At 39.0% G+C, this 13508-nt stretch overlaps 1 long non-coding RNA gene across 1 annotated transcript; it reads left to right on the top strand.

Annotated features, from left to right (window-relative positions):
• Nucleotides 1-639: 639 nt before the first annotated feature.
• On the top strand, nucleotides 640-12667 carry LOC140684568 (uncharacterized). Its single transcript, XR_012057000.1, has 2 exons — nucleotides 640-1000; nucleotides 7318-12667. It is a non-coding gene; the product is annotated as an uncharacterized lncRNA (long non-coding RNA).
• Nucleotides 12668-13508: the final 841 nt, after the last annotated feature.

Below are 13508 nucleotides of genomic sequence, written 5' to 3'. Positions count from 1 at the left end.
CAGTGGGAGTAAGCAAGAAAAAGAGCTGACCTCCAGCTGTTACAGGTTAAAGAGGTTAAAACCCCAAGGATAGCGTCTATCTCAGCTATCAGTGGTGAGAGATAACCCCTGTCTTGTTGCCTCTCTCTATTCAGTTTCAGGACTTGTCTTATTAATGGAGTCTGTCTGTAATTAGTTTAGTCCTGAACACATACCCTGTCTGCCCTGAAATTTGAGACCTGGCTCTCCTTATGTCTGAAGGATATGATTTTCGTCATGCTTCCAAAATTTTGAGGCAATAAAAAGAAGCTAGGCCCGTTTCTGGGCCTCTCGGCTTATCAGGACCAAGAGTTGTGATCCTATAGCTCAACTCTTCTCTGAGCCCCTTCTGGTGTCAGTCTCACTTAGTCACTCTTTGCATTCTCTTATTTCAAATTCCTGTTCTCCTGTTTCAAATTCCTGCTCTCAATGCCATCAATGCAGGTGCAGTAATTCAACAGGTGATTTCATAAAACATGTTCCATTTAGTCCACAGCTCCTTCTGAAATGAGAGGAAATTATTCCCTATTATTATCGTCCTTTTTTTTTTTTTTTTTTTTTTTTTTTTTTTTTTTTGCTTTCTTTCACTGCTATAACAAATTAATCTGGAAACCCTTTTCTTCCTCAGAAAGTAATAAAGAAATAAGCAAAAATTCAAGGAGCTATTACTCTATTTTTTAAGACATCTGCTTCCAAAATAACAAGAGCCTAGGTCTTCACTGTTGGAATGAATAACTGCTGGTGATGCAAAAAAAGAGAAGAGACTGCTTAGGCTTTGCAAATGCCACAAGAAACAAGAAACGAAATGCAAGTCCTTCCTCACATCGTACTGAATCCTCTAGTTATTGTATATCCTCTCTTCTTCTTCTTCCTAAATCAATTCCTTTCTTCTTTTCCTCAGCTGGATGGTTAGATGGTCTCCAGAACTCAGTCCAAGGGGCAAGTGAGGTATGGGGGAAGATCCTGCTGTCCCTTCTGCAAGGTGAGTTATTTCCTCTGATGTAGAGGAAGTGTATTTGCAAGCTCACAAAACTCTGCAGTTTGGTCTGTTTTACTGAGTATCAGTAATTTTCAGGGGCCTTCAGAAATGTATATTATTCCATGCTTTCATGGAACTCTTATGACTTTATCAATGATTTGTAAGGTGGTTTATGAAGAAAAAATTTTTAGTCTACTTTTCTTAAAACTTTCTCCATAATGCACAAGCCTTAGAGCCCTCCAGGTACATAAATTAACTTGCTTAAAACTGGTCAGGGATGTTAAGACTGCTAAAAGGCTGAGAGCCTAGGAGTTCCCAGAACTGGGAAGAAGATTTGGGGCAGAGAAGGCTGACTGCCCAGAACAGGAGACAGTGTTTCTTAGGGTAAGGAGGTGGGAAGGGGGATGTGGAGCTCACAAAAATGGAGACCAGGTTAGTGATTTGGTTGCTGAATGAAGTGTGTTGTCTGTAAGAATCGGGTATAGGAGATAAGGATGATGGAGAGGAGGTAAAGATGAAGAGGTCAGTGTGTAGAAAGCATATTTGAGGCAAAAACATACTTTTAGTTTTAGATTTTGGGCTGACACATGGAAGGAGATGGAGAATTATACCTCCAAGCTCTGAGCATTGGTCTTATTCAGTTGTCAACATTCAGCTGTGAAATGAATATTTCAGCAGAGTGTGTGACTTACTGGGTCTGGTGTGGGCCACAGCAGGTGGGAACACGGCACCTCTGTTGCTGAGGGATCACAAACCTGTGTCAAAAAGGATAGTGAATAAAGGAGCCTTGAGTTTCTCTTCTGTTTGTGGTTTGGTTTTGTTTGTTTGTGTTTTGGGATCTTTTATTATTATTTTTTAAACTGTGAAGTCTTCATTTGAAGCCACTGTAAAAAAAAAAATTGAAATAATGCTGTTTGCAGATATAATGGTTTCAAAGATAACAGTGTCAGAATCAGGTGTGAATCTGTCTTTGATGACACATGTACTAAATTCTGCCAGTGTCACACTGAAAAGTAGAGTCAGAACATGTAATGATGCTCTCATACGGCATACACAGTAGAGGAGTTACATTTAATTATGCAAGCAAAATTTGAGTTTTCCCAGCCCATGAGTGCATTTTTTTGGCAATGATAGTAGTGTTATTTTAGCTTCACGAGTTCCATGTATGCCAGTGTTGCAGTTAATGAGAGGCACTATATACTGAACTGCATAATGCCATCTATTTTTGCTGTATAACTTTGGAGCACTAATGCCCTTTAAACAGTTTATAGATTTTGCTTTGGCTGGGTGTTTATAGCTCAGTCTTTCACATATTTGAATTCAACCTCTATAAAATCTATATATATAGAGAGTTTTGCTAGTATGTAAGCTCATATAGATAGGAGTAACAACACATTGTTTAATCAACTTCCTCAAGTAAACTATAAATGGAACTCTGCTTACTTGTTTGTGTAGAAAATATGTGAATGGCATCTGTGTACCTATGCTGAAAATAGACTTATGAAGAGAGAGGCCAGAGAAGATTTTCTCAAAAAAAATATGGCTTTTGCCTCCTGCTGTGTTTCTCTATATTGGGAGTGTATGAATGTGGTAATTTTTTTTTTTTTTTTTTAATAGCTCAGTAACTCATTTATCTATTTCCACAGCATTTTGACTTCTAGGAACCATAATTGGTGTTCCATTAGGCACAGTGCTAGCTTCACTTCAAATAAATATAGAAAACTCTTCCAGTATGCATCATTAATGACTGCATAGCACACACAAAATCATTCCCCATGAAAGGAAAACAGATGGCTTCTTTACATTTTTAATATTGCACAGAGTAAAATCTTGCAATTGCTTTTATTCAAGAAAAGCTTTTGTCTCCTCTGCAGTAAGATATATTTTAGCCTTTATGGTCTCACAGCTTACGAGATAAATAATTACTGGATTTCCATCTATGACTGCAGGCACAGATATTCTCTCGGTACAGATGGGACTCGAGTGTATTTATGAAACTTATAGATCATCTTTAATCAGTGGGTTCCTGAAATGACCTTCAGATACATAAATAGCTGCCACCAGGTGTCCGAGTCTGAAGCCTAGATTTCTATGGAGAAAAAAGAGTAGATAAAGAATGTCTAGGGGGTAAAAAGAAAGGAGGAAAGTCACTAAGTTGCTTTAAATTGTTCTTTGAGAGGAAGTCTACCTCTGAATATTAGGTACAGTGCCTAGAAAAAGAACATGAGAACCTTAAGAGAGTCCCTGGTTGAACCCTCCCCTTGTTCCTTCCAAGGAGAGTAGCACATATCAGAGAGACTATCTTGACAAATACTTTGGTTAGAAAATATCTTGAGTTCCAGAGGCAACCTGTGTTATTTCCTCCAGCTGAGTTAGATGAGAAGTACACAAGCACACATTCAGCCTCACTTTTGATCTCAGAGAAAGTGTATTACCTGCTGAGTCTATGGTTTAAGTAGAAGTCCATTTTTAGTAGACTTCTGGAAATTTATTTACAGTAAGATTCTTGTGGCTCTATATGAGGCAGAGCCAGGCTATTTACCAGCCATTTTCCCAATCTGTGCCAAGCACTGGGATGTGAGGAAGGTGAGGTGGTCACCTTTCCAAGTTCCAAGATAAGTTAGTAATCTCCTCTAAGATGTTCACCTAATCTCTGTGAGTCAGTGAGGGCAGAAAAGTGATTCCTTCCCACTCACTCAGACTCTGAGACACTGGTGAGACAGCACACATGAACTGAGAAGGGGCACAATAGGTTTTACAAATCTTGGTTAACCTGTTGCAGTCGAGTATTAATTCTTTGGATTGTTGAAGAACATAATAATAAATAAATAACCTTCCTCCCTATCAATGACAGCAATAGCATGAAAATGAAAGGTGGAGATGGTTGGTGTCCACCGTTGCAAGGCCCTACTCCTCAGAAAGCAGAAGATCCTTGTGAGGGATGTGCAGCCTATCTTTTGGGCACAGGTTTTACTCTGAAATGAAATAATTTTTTTCCAGGGAGACAAATGACTGAAAGCAGAAGTGCTCTGAATTGAGACTTGCATCATCAATAGGCCAGCTTCCACACCATCCCAACGTCAGTCTAGAGTTTCCTTTGATGTCATTGTGAATGAGAGCATCAAATGCTCTGTCTGACCACTCTCATCCCAAAAAAAAAGAATAATTGCCTTTTTTTGAACAGTGTAACAAAGGCGTAACACAATTGGGCAATTTTTAAAATGTTGGAGAAGGGCACAATGCTTTCATGGTGCTATATTTGCACTGGACATTTTTCTTTTCTGTAATTTTTCAAATTCAGATGAAGAGGAAGCTCAGACCATCTGTACTTTAAGGATAACCTGGACAACAGATGTTTCTCTTACATCATTAACATTTTGTTCTCCTCTGTGATTTGTCATCTGTTTTTTGGTATTGTTTTGTTTGCTGTTTTCATTTTTTACTACCAAATTCTTACCCCGCAAAGTCTAACTTTTCTTTGAGCTGAAAAACAATGATTGTAATGAAGTCAGTAGGGCTGTACTGACATGGAGACAGTATTTTCTCAGTGAAAAAGTCTTTGGACATTGCTTCCTAATGCTGTCACACACTGCTCTGCAACCATGCAGGAACTGTGGAAGCTAGCGAATTTTTAAACCAGCAATTTTAGTATCTAGTTACAAAATGTAGCCATATGGTCATTTTTGTCTTGGTCCTAAGGGTCTGTATATATTTGCATGTTTCCTCTCGAGGGCCACCACAGATGAAGAGCACTTTGGGGACAAAAAACAACAATAGCAACAGCAACACTGACTTCAGCTGGGGGAGCACAGATTCCTACCATTCCCATGGTATTGTTGGGATTTACCATTTGTTGGGATGTTTATAATTGTCAGGTTATATAAGAGCATATGTGCAAAAAAGGAAGACTACACAGAGGGAAAATTCTGTTCAATGCCTTATTAAAAAATGCGTTCACTGGAAATCACAAAAAATGCTAATTTGCCTCAATGGTATTGAATGTTCTCTTTTCCCTTTGATATAAAATAGGTATTTAGGAGTCAAAAATTTATCTGAAAGTGGGATGGTAGCAACAGTATTAAGCAAAATCTTTGTTTTTCTGCAAAAAATCCTGGTTTTCATCACCCATTCAATCACCCTGCTACTGGATCAGTTTCATTAGCATGACCTGTATCTGTATTGGAAGCCAACTGCAAAATCTTTCTTGTGGTCCGTATAGCCTGGCAATGCCTCCTGACACTGTGTGGATAGTCATGATAGCTGCCTGTGACCAAAAGCCCTACTTGTATGCAACTTTTCTTTTTATAGCATGTCCAATTTTCCTCCTTTCTCTCTTTTAGATTTGCTTTCTCTCTAATTGCAAGTTGGAGTATTTCTGGTAAAGGTAGGAGTTTGGTAACCCTACCACTTAAAACAATTTAAGCTGTTCATAAAAAAGAAAATGGATGTGCATTAAGTTCTTAAAATTCAGAGAAGGTGATTAATAGTAGGTGGTCATCTCCATGATGCTTCTCAAGCAGTGCCGTGTGCAGCTATAATCTTTATTTGCCTTTCAATCCCAAACAAAATCTCACCACTATGTTATTCCTATTCCTTACACCTGCTTACAAAATGCCTTAGGTGATGCCTGATGGCTCTTCTCAGATACATAATTGAAGAAAGGGAACCTCTGAGGAAAAAAGTCCTTAACCATGCTTAACATTTTGAATTAGTTGCCTAGGAGTCTTTGACCCTAAGGATGATCTCAGATACGTCCCAAACAAGATAAATATTCAGGAAGGCCCTTGAAAGTGCCAGGTTTTTATTCTCTAGCCATCTTGAATTTCTCTCCTAGCTTAGAGAATTTGTGTCACATTTCATGCAAGTTGTAATCTCCAAGGGGAATAAAGCACTTAAGCATGCTGTCAGGCTCTTACTTCAGGCTCTCAGCAATTTTCTTCCTCCTCTGAACGCTCGTGTATATGAATGAGACTTATAGATATTGTCTGACTAAGCAAATCAAATCACCAGATATCTCATGGAAATTCCAGAGGTAGCTTTGCATCCCTGCTTTTCAAAATGTCAGGGTGTCTTTTAAATATTATTGAAAGTCTGCTAGAAATGCCATCCAAGGTGTTGCAGCTTGAAAACAATGAATTGAGGAAAACAAGTTTGATAACTTTGTCCTAATTATCTACAGTTTAATAATAAGAACTTAGAAGAGACCATGTATAAATTTATTAAGTAATAGATACACAATTATATTTTTACTTTATGTACTTGGTATACAAGTACATAAAGGTATACATATATAGCATATATGTAACATAATAGCACATATATTGTTAGAATACACTATTTCTGTAAGAAGGGACTTAAAAAAATAATTTATTCCAGCTGCCTGACCACTTGAGAGCTGACCAAAAGCTAAAGCACATTAGTTATGTCCAGAGAAATGCTGTGAAGAACAAAATCAAAAACCATATTAAATCCAAAAAACTGCATTCACTGCCTTTCCTTCTTCCACAAGACAGGTGACCTTATCAAAGAAGGATATTAAATTAATTAAAGAGGACTTTCCCTTCGTGAACCCATTTCGGCTGTGCCAGAGTTCCTAAAGCTCTGTAAATCTAAGAGTCCTGAGAAACATGGGAACTCAAAAGGAAAAATCCGTGTGTGAACAAGAATATATTAAAGCCATCCTAAATCACATTTGGAAAAATAACGGCAAGTTGCTATGTCTTAAGATATCTATACCGGAAGTAAAATATTATTTGGTGGATAGTCCACAGACAAGCAAATTATTGGGGAAAATTATTCTCAGAAGAATAAATTTTCTGAAAAGCTATACATTGATGGATGATATACAGAATGGGTGGCTTATCAAATTAATGAAAACAGGAAACATCTGTGGGAAAACCTGTTAACCTTGCATATGGGTCACATAAATTAATCACACAAAGAATCATCAAAGTTGACATAACTAATGTCTTATGTGTATCCGACTCCATCACACAGAGATTAATTGTGCTGAAACTGCTTTTTGTCCAAGCTGGGTATACAGAATTGTGTGTTCTGATATCCCCTACTGTAAACTTTGGAATGTCTGTATCAGATTAGTCATTTTAAAGATAAATAAATTTATCTTGCTGGTATTTTGTTTGATATCCCTCAAATGGTAAGTCTGATTTGCAGGTCACAGAGGGATTCCTTCTACACTACTTTCACAGTTCTTGAAGACCCTATGGAACAACATGAAGTTCTGAAGAAACATAAAGGAAGAGTTTGGATTGAATTTTCTTTCTTTCTTTTTTCACTTTCTTTTCTTCCATGTTTTCTAGCCACCACTGAGACACAGGACATGGTTCATGAAGAAATCTCAAATAGCCTAAGAAATGGTGAGAACAAGCTCTCGACAAGGTACTATTGTAGTTGACGTCTCTGCACTGGCAAGTGCTTACAATTCCCCTTGGGTGTCTCTAATTATAATGTATTGTTCATTAAAAATGGCAACAAGAGTTCACTGAGCCTGCATTCTTGTGATTAATTGCAATGTTCTCCTAATCTTTTATTGTTATTTATACTTCTGCCTTCATGCAACTGATTATGCTGTACATTTACACCATTCTGAGAGTAACAGGAGGGACACAAAGGGTGAGTTTGCATGATGCAATGGAGCCTTGTGGAGATATGTCTGAACTTGTGCTGACCCGAGCCCAGAGATGTACATCACTAGAAATTCTCATCTCAGAGCTACAAGGAAGCCACGTTGAGCGCATAAGTTCTGCCTCAGAAAGATTTGCTACACTCAATGAGGAGCTGTAGAATCACATTTTTTCTGCTTTCAGTTAAGCTCATGCTGTGTCCAGTTGGAGAAAATATTACAGGCAGTTCAGTGCAGGGGTCTCTCAGGAGCACCCTTTGAGTGTTCTTCCCTGTATGTGATGCCCGTATGCCTATCAGATACCAGATTTCTGCAAAATCCTTAAGGCTCCTAAACGTGTCTTTAAAATGACCTATATCCACTGTCTAAGAACTGATGTACATTAAAACATCTAGTGAGCAAAACCCCCATAAAAGTCTCTGCAGCTCCCATCATCAGGAGGAACAGAAATTTTGAGTTATCCATGATAAATTGCCTGTAGCAGGATTGTAGCTTGATCCACCTTGAGTTTACATTTGTCATTAAATGATTTCTGTTTTTCTTTTGATGATTATAGCAAGATTGTAGCTTGATTCACCTTGAGTTTACATTTGTCATTAAATGATTTCTGATTTTCTTTTGATGATTGTAGTTAAGGTAGCAAGCAATTTTATGTGCCCATTGTTGGATACCCCAACCTGAGATAGATGTCAATAAATTGAATTTTTGAGAAATTTCAAAGCAGCTATCTCTGAAAATGAGTTAGTCCCTCAGGTACACTAGTGTGGATGGCTTGGAGAGGTGCACACTTCATTGAGTGAAAAACTGGCTGGATGGCTGGGCTCAGAGGGTGTGGGTAAATGGAGTTACATCCAGCTGGGGTCAGTGGTGGGTCTTTATCCATGATCTGTATGAGGACATCAAGAGCGCCCTCAGTCACTTTACAGATAACTCCACTTTGGCTGGGAGTGTTGATTTGCTGGAGGGCAGGAAGGCCCTGCAGAGGCATCTGGACAGGCTGGACCAAGGAGCCAAGGCCAGTGGTGTGAGGTTCAACAAGGCAAAAGTAACATTCCTACACTCAGGTCGCAAAAACACCAGGCAGCACTACAAGCCTGTGTAAGAGTGGCTGGAAAGGTACCCAGCCAAAAGGACCTGTGAATGCTGGTTGACAGGATTTGAACATGAGCAAGAGTGTGTCCAGGTGGTCAGGAAGGCCACTGGCATCCTGGCCTGTATCAGCAATAGTGTGGCCAGCAGGAGCAGGACAGTGATTGTCCCCTGCATTCAGCACTGATGAGGCTGCACCTCAAATCCTGTGTTCACTTCTGGGCCCCTCAATTCAAGAAGGAATCAAAATGCTTGAGCATGTCCAGGGAGGACAATGGAGTTAGTGAAGAATTTGGAGCACAAGTCTTACAAGGAACAGTTGTTTATCCTGGAGAAAAGAAGGCTCAGGTGAGACCTTATCACTCTCTGCAACCACCTGAAGGAATCTTGTAGCAAGTTGGGAGTTGGCCTCTTCTTGAAAGTAGCAAGCAATGGGACAAAAAGGAAACAGCCTCAAGCTGTGTTAAGGGGAGGTTTAAATAAGATACTTGGAAAAGTTTCTTTCCTGGAAGCGTGGTCAGACCTTGGAACGGGCTGCCCAGGGAAGTGGTCACTGTTCCTGGAGGTATTAAAAAAATTGTAGACATGGTGCTTAGGGATAGGGTTTAATGGTGGGCCTGGCAGAATTAGGGTAATGGTTGGACTTGATGACATTGGAGTCTTTTACAACCTTAATAAATTTGTAATTTTATGATTCTATGCATGTACATTAAAAATTGTGGCATTCACATGCCAGATTAAGTTTTGGGGTGTTTTTACAGAGAAGCCAAAATGTTCTGTGTTTTTTGAGATCTTTTTTACGTCTTCCTCTTCTATTAGTTTTCTGCTTGCTACACACCTGCTCTAAAACTCTTCTGTTCCTCAGTTTCAAGCTTTTAGTTGCAATCTAATGCTGTTTGCACTGCATTGTTGCCCAGAGGTCTAAGTCAACACTGGCAAGGCTCCTACTGGTATGTTGTGTTAATAACCACTTGGTATTGTTCTCAGTGAAAACAATTTGTTCCAACAACTGGGATTCATCCTGCTTTTCTTAGTGAGTATACAACTACACTCTAGTACAAATATTAAAGGCCAAGATCCTTAAAAATAGAAAGGTAGGAACCACCAGCATCATTGCATCCAAGCCAGCAGCTGCAGGATCCTTGGAGTAGCTGCCTGGTCCAAATTGCCCACCAGCACCTGGCCTTACCATCAGACCAGTGCTCCTGAGGGCAAATTTACATTTGCTTACTTCTGATTGAGGATTTTGAGCATCCAAGCATCCCCCTGCCAGCTTCAAATATTCAGACTTTTTAGCCAGGCAATTGTTGAAATTTTGACCCACCCTGGCATGTAAGTACTGCAGGAAAAAATCATGCAGATAAGGACTAGCAATATACTGCATTAATTAATACACAGTAATGGGAATTAAGGTTGCAGAGAGCATGCTTGTCTGTAATGTACTTGTTCTTCAGTACATGCAAAATATGTCCCTAATATTACATGCACTTGTATTTGGCACTACAAGGATGCATCTCTATGGTGTAAGCTTGGCATTTTGACTGCCTGGAAAGTTTCAAAATAAATACCCCCCGACAACAAAATAATGCTACTCACAGCAACAAAAAGTAGTATGTTAAAGTCTATATTTTTAAAATAAGTCTGTGAAATTTTACAGTCATTTGCATTTCAAGTCTGCAATTAGATTTTAAGAAGCCCACAACTGCAGCTGTGACAAGTACTCTGTTATGGGGGAAAAAAAAGCACGTAAATAATCCTCTTGTCTTTCAGTGACAGCTCTGATGAGAACGAATTTTAGCATAGCACTCAACAATTGCCTCTCAAGGTTGTTTTCATGCTTGATACAATATGAATGGTAAACCAAAATGAATTGGCATCCAAACAAGTATGTATTTAATTCTACAAATTGCTCTTGGTATTGCACATGACCCTTTACAGAGCATCTTCTCAGGTTTTTTGGATCAGCTGTAGAGCATCCCCAGAGCCACAGAGAGGCTTTTCCTGGCACACAGGGTGATATGGCCTCCCATCAGCTCCATCATTATTCATAAAAAGAGGAGATGAAGGTTTTTAGGGATGGCCATCCATCAGTTGCCCTGGAGCTGGGAGTGCACATCGTCCCAGGAAGTAGAGCAAAACACAGTGGGCAGCCAGGTGTGCAGTGCACTGCTTTGCACTTTGGCTGGTTGTTGCCATTACCAATGGTTTTCCCTGGTGCTCATTAGGGGTGACATTTGTAATCATTTTTTATACTTAGCTGAGTTGGCAAAAGGAGGTGCTGAGGTTTGACACAGCCCTGCCCTGAGCACCTGGCTTCATGTATGGACAATGACTTCAGTTTTAAACCCCCAAATAATCCAGCATTTAAAGTCTCTTCCTGCCAGCATTAATGCTGAAATTGTAACAGAGGTGTGTTAGGTCTGAGCCCCAAGACCTCATGGAGGAAATGTGGCATCTTGGAAAATATCCATTGCCTATATCAGAAAGCAAATGGACACAGCAGGGAAAAGTGAATTACAGACACAAACGACAAATAAAAGTAAATTATGAACTAAGGACTGGGCAGGGAAGAGACTGATGATAGTTATTGGGAGAGTGTGTTGAAGTGACACAAGAGAGGACATGATAAGGAGGAATAAAAACAGTAGGAACAGTATATAATAATTTTGTCATTTATGATCCGTAAAGAGGGTTATTTTTTTTTTTTTTTTTTCTACAAGAGGTGAAAGACTAAGATGGTGGTCAGGGAAGAAAAGCACACAATGTGACTTAAAATAACTGAACTTGTTTCAGCTTAGCAAAAGGAAGGATGCGATTTCTCTCTAGAAATATATCAAAAGTAAATGCCAGATAGAGAAGGGCTATTTGACCTAGTGGGCAATTTTGGCAAAAGAGAAAAAAGGGAGAAAATAGGCCATAAATACTTTCATCCTGGAGAGCTTTCTACCCATCTGAGCAGCAAGGGTGTACACTGTCCTCTCAATTGGTGCCACTGGGGCAACGTCTGGGATTTAAACCTAGAGCCCAATCACTGCATGGAAAAGAATCAGTGACAGGACTGCCTGGCTTTGGCAAGGCAGGATGCTCCTAATGTTCAGGTTTTTGGGAAAAGCCAATGAAAATGAAGGTAGGATTTGCTACAGCCTTTTTGTTAGCTAGCAGTTATCAGTAAGTCTGAGTGTACTGAAAATTTCCACAGTTGGCTTCACCCTCACCCAGCTAGCCCCCTGAAGCTCTTACCTTCATGTTTTACAATCACTTTACAATGGAAAAGAATTCATATCTGTGAAGACAGTGCTTCAGAAGTTACCAAGACTTTTCTTATTGCAGCTGAAGCTACTAAATATGCTTTTCAAAGTCCTTTGACATGCTAGCCAGTACTGAAGTCCAAATAAATGGCACCTAAATAAATATTAGACAGAAATTCTTCCAAAGTTGCTAAATTATTGGCAGCGTGAAGGTAGCCCTCCTTGGAGGTTCTCCTTCACTTTGGTGGTTGTGATTTCTCTGTTCCTTAAACCTGTAGTAAGTCACTCTGAGACTGCTGACTGGTGTCAGCGGGCAGGAAGCAGCAGGAGAGCCAGGCAATGTTTTTAGTTTTGTATATAGTAAAGTTTCTGGCCAAAAGTTCTTCACTTCTCAAATTAGAACTATCCCATAAATTCAACATGGTTCAACACTGCTAGGTCTCGATAAACATTTCCTTTCCAACAAAGCATGTAATATGTCTGATTAAACATCAAGAATACATTAAATATTATATCAACATTTTTATTAATTATTAAAATAATTGAACTACCTATCTGTTGCATCTAGGATTCCAGCCATCTGGAGATGGGGAGAGTTTTCTGACCTGCCAGATGAGGTCTGCTTCCATTTTTTGGTGGCGGTTTGGAAGTTTTTTTCATTTAGTTTAGCATTTTGCTGCTAAGGGGCAAGCCTGGGTGTTGTGGACAACGATGGACAAACAAAAACTCAACCTGATTGTTTTTCACCTCAACATCAACAGTGTAGTTGATTAAACTAAAATCACAAAAAATCTTATCCATTGTCTACTGCAATTCCTGGTTTCAGTCCACTACTGTATTTTGATCTTTCCTATAGTCAACTTATAGTCTGTAAATTTTTATATCTTGATCTTCATATAGTCAATTAAGATGTAAATTTTCCATCAGTCTGGTTAATATTAATTTCAGGTGGTATGAAAAGCCTGTTGAAACCTCTGAGAGCTTTTCTTTCAACTATAATGGGCTTTGGATCAGAACTCATAATAGCAGTAATTTGCTTGAATCTATTCTAGCTAATGAGTGATTAGCAGAATCACTTTACCCTCTTTACCTTACACTTGATAAACCAGAATCCATGAGGAGCTGTGTACTAAATAATGGTGTGATTTTACAACCCTCAAATTGCTTTAGAAAATAGATTTATAAATCATGCACATAAAGGCAACGGATATTGACAAATTCTCTGCTATTAAAGAGGTGGCTTGCTGAGCTTTATGTGAGCCTTTCAACAATAAAGTGTCACCTGTGATGGGGCACTGGGAAAAACGATCAGGTCTGTATATATATTGGTGTCTCCTTTTTGTTCTCTTTTATTTGAGGTGATTTGCATGTTTTTGGTATTTCAGCTCAAATTTCCTGTTTTTTTAGGACAAAATCCCTGTTTAAATGTTGTTAAACAGTTGTTCCTTTGTGCAGGAAGAGAGTTATGCAAAGGAATTACTTGCTGTTATTCTCTAAGTCACCTTTCAATCCAAGCAACCTTTCTAAAAGT

This window comes from Taeniopygia guttata, chromosome 1 (genome assembly GCF_048771995.1).
Source record: "Taeniopygia guttata chromosome 1, bTaeGut7.mat, whole genome shotgun sequence".
Classification (NCBI taxonomy): Eukaryota; Metazoa; Chordata; class Aves; order Passeriformes; family Estrildidae; genus Taeniopygia; species Taeniopygia guttata.
The sequence above is the reverse complement of the archived record's forward strand: the minus strand, read 5'-3'. Positions and strand labels throughout refer to the sequence as shown.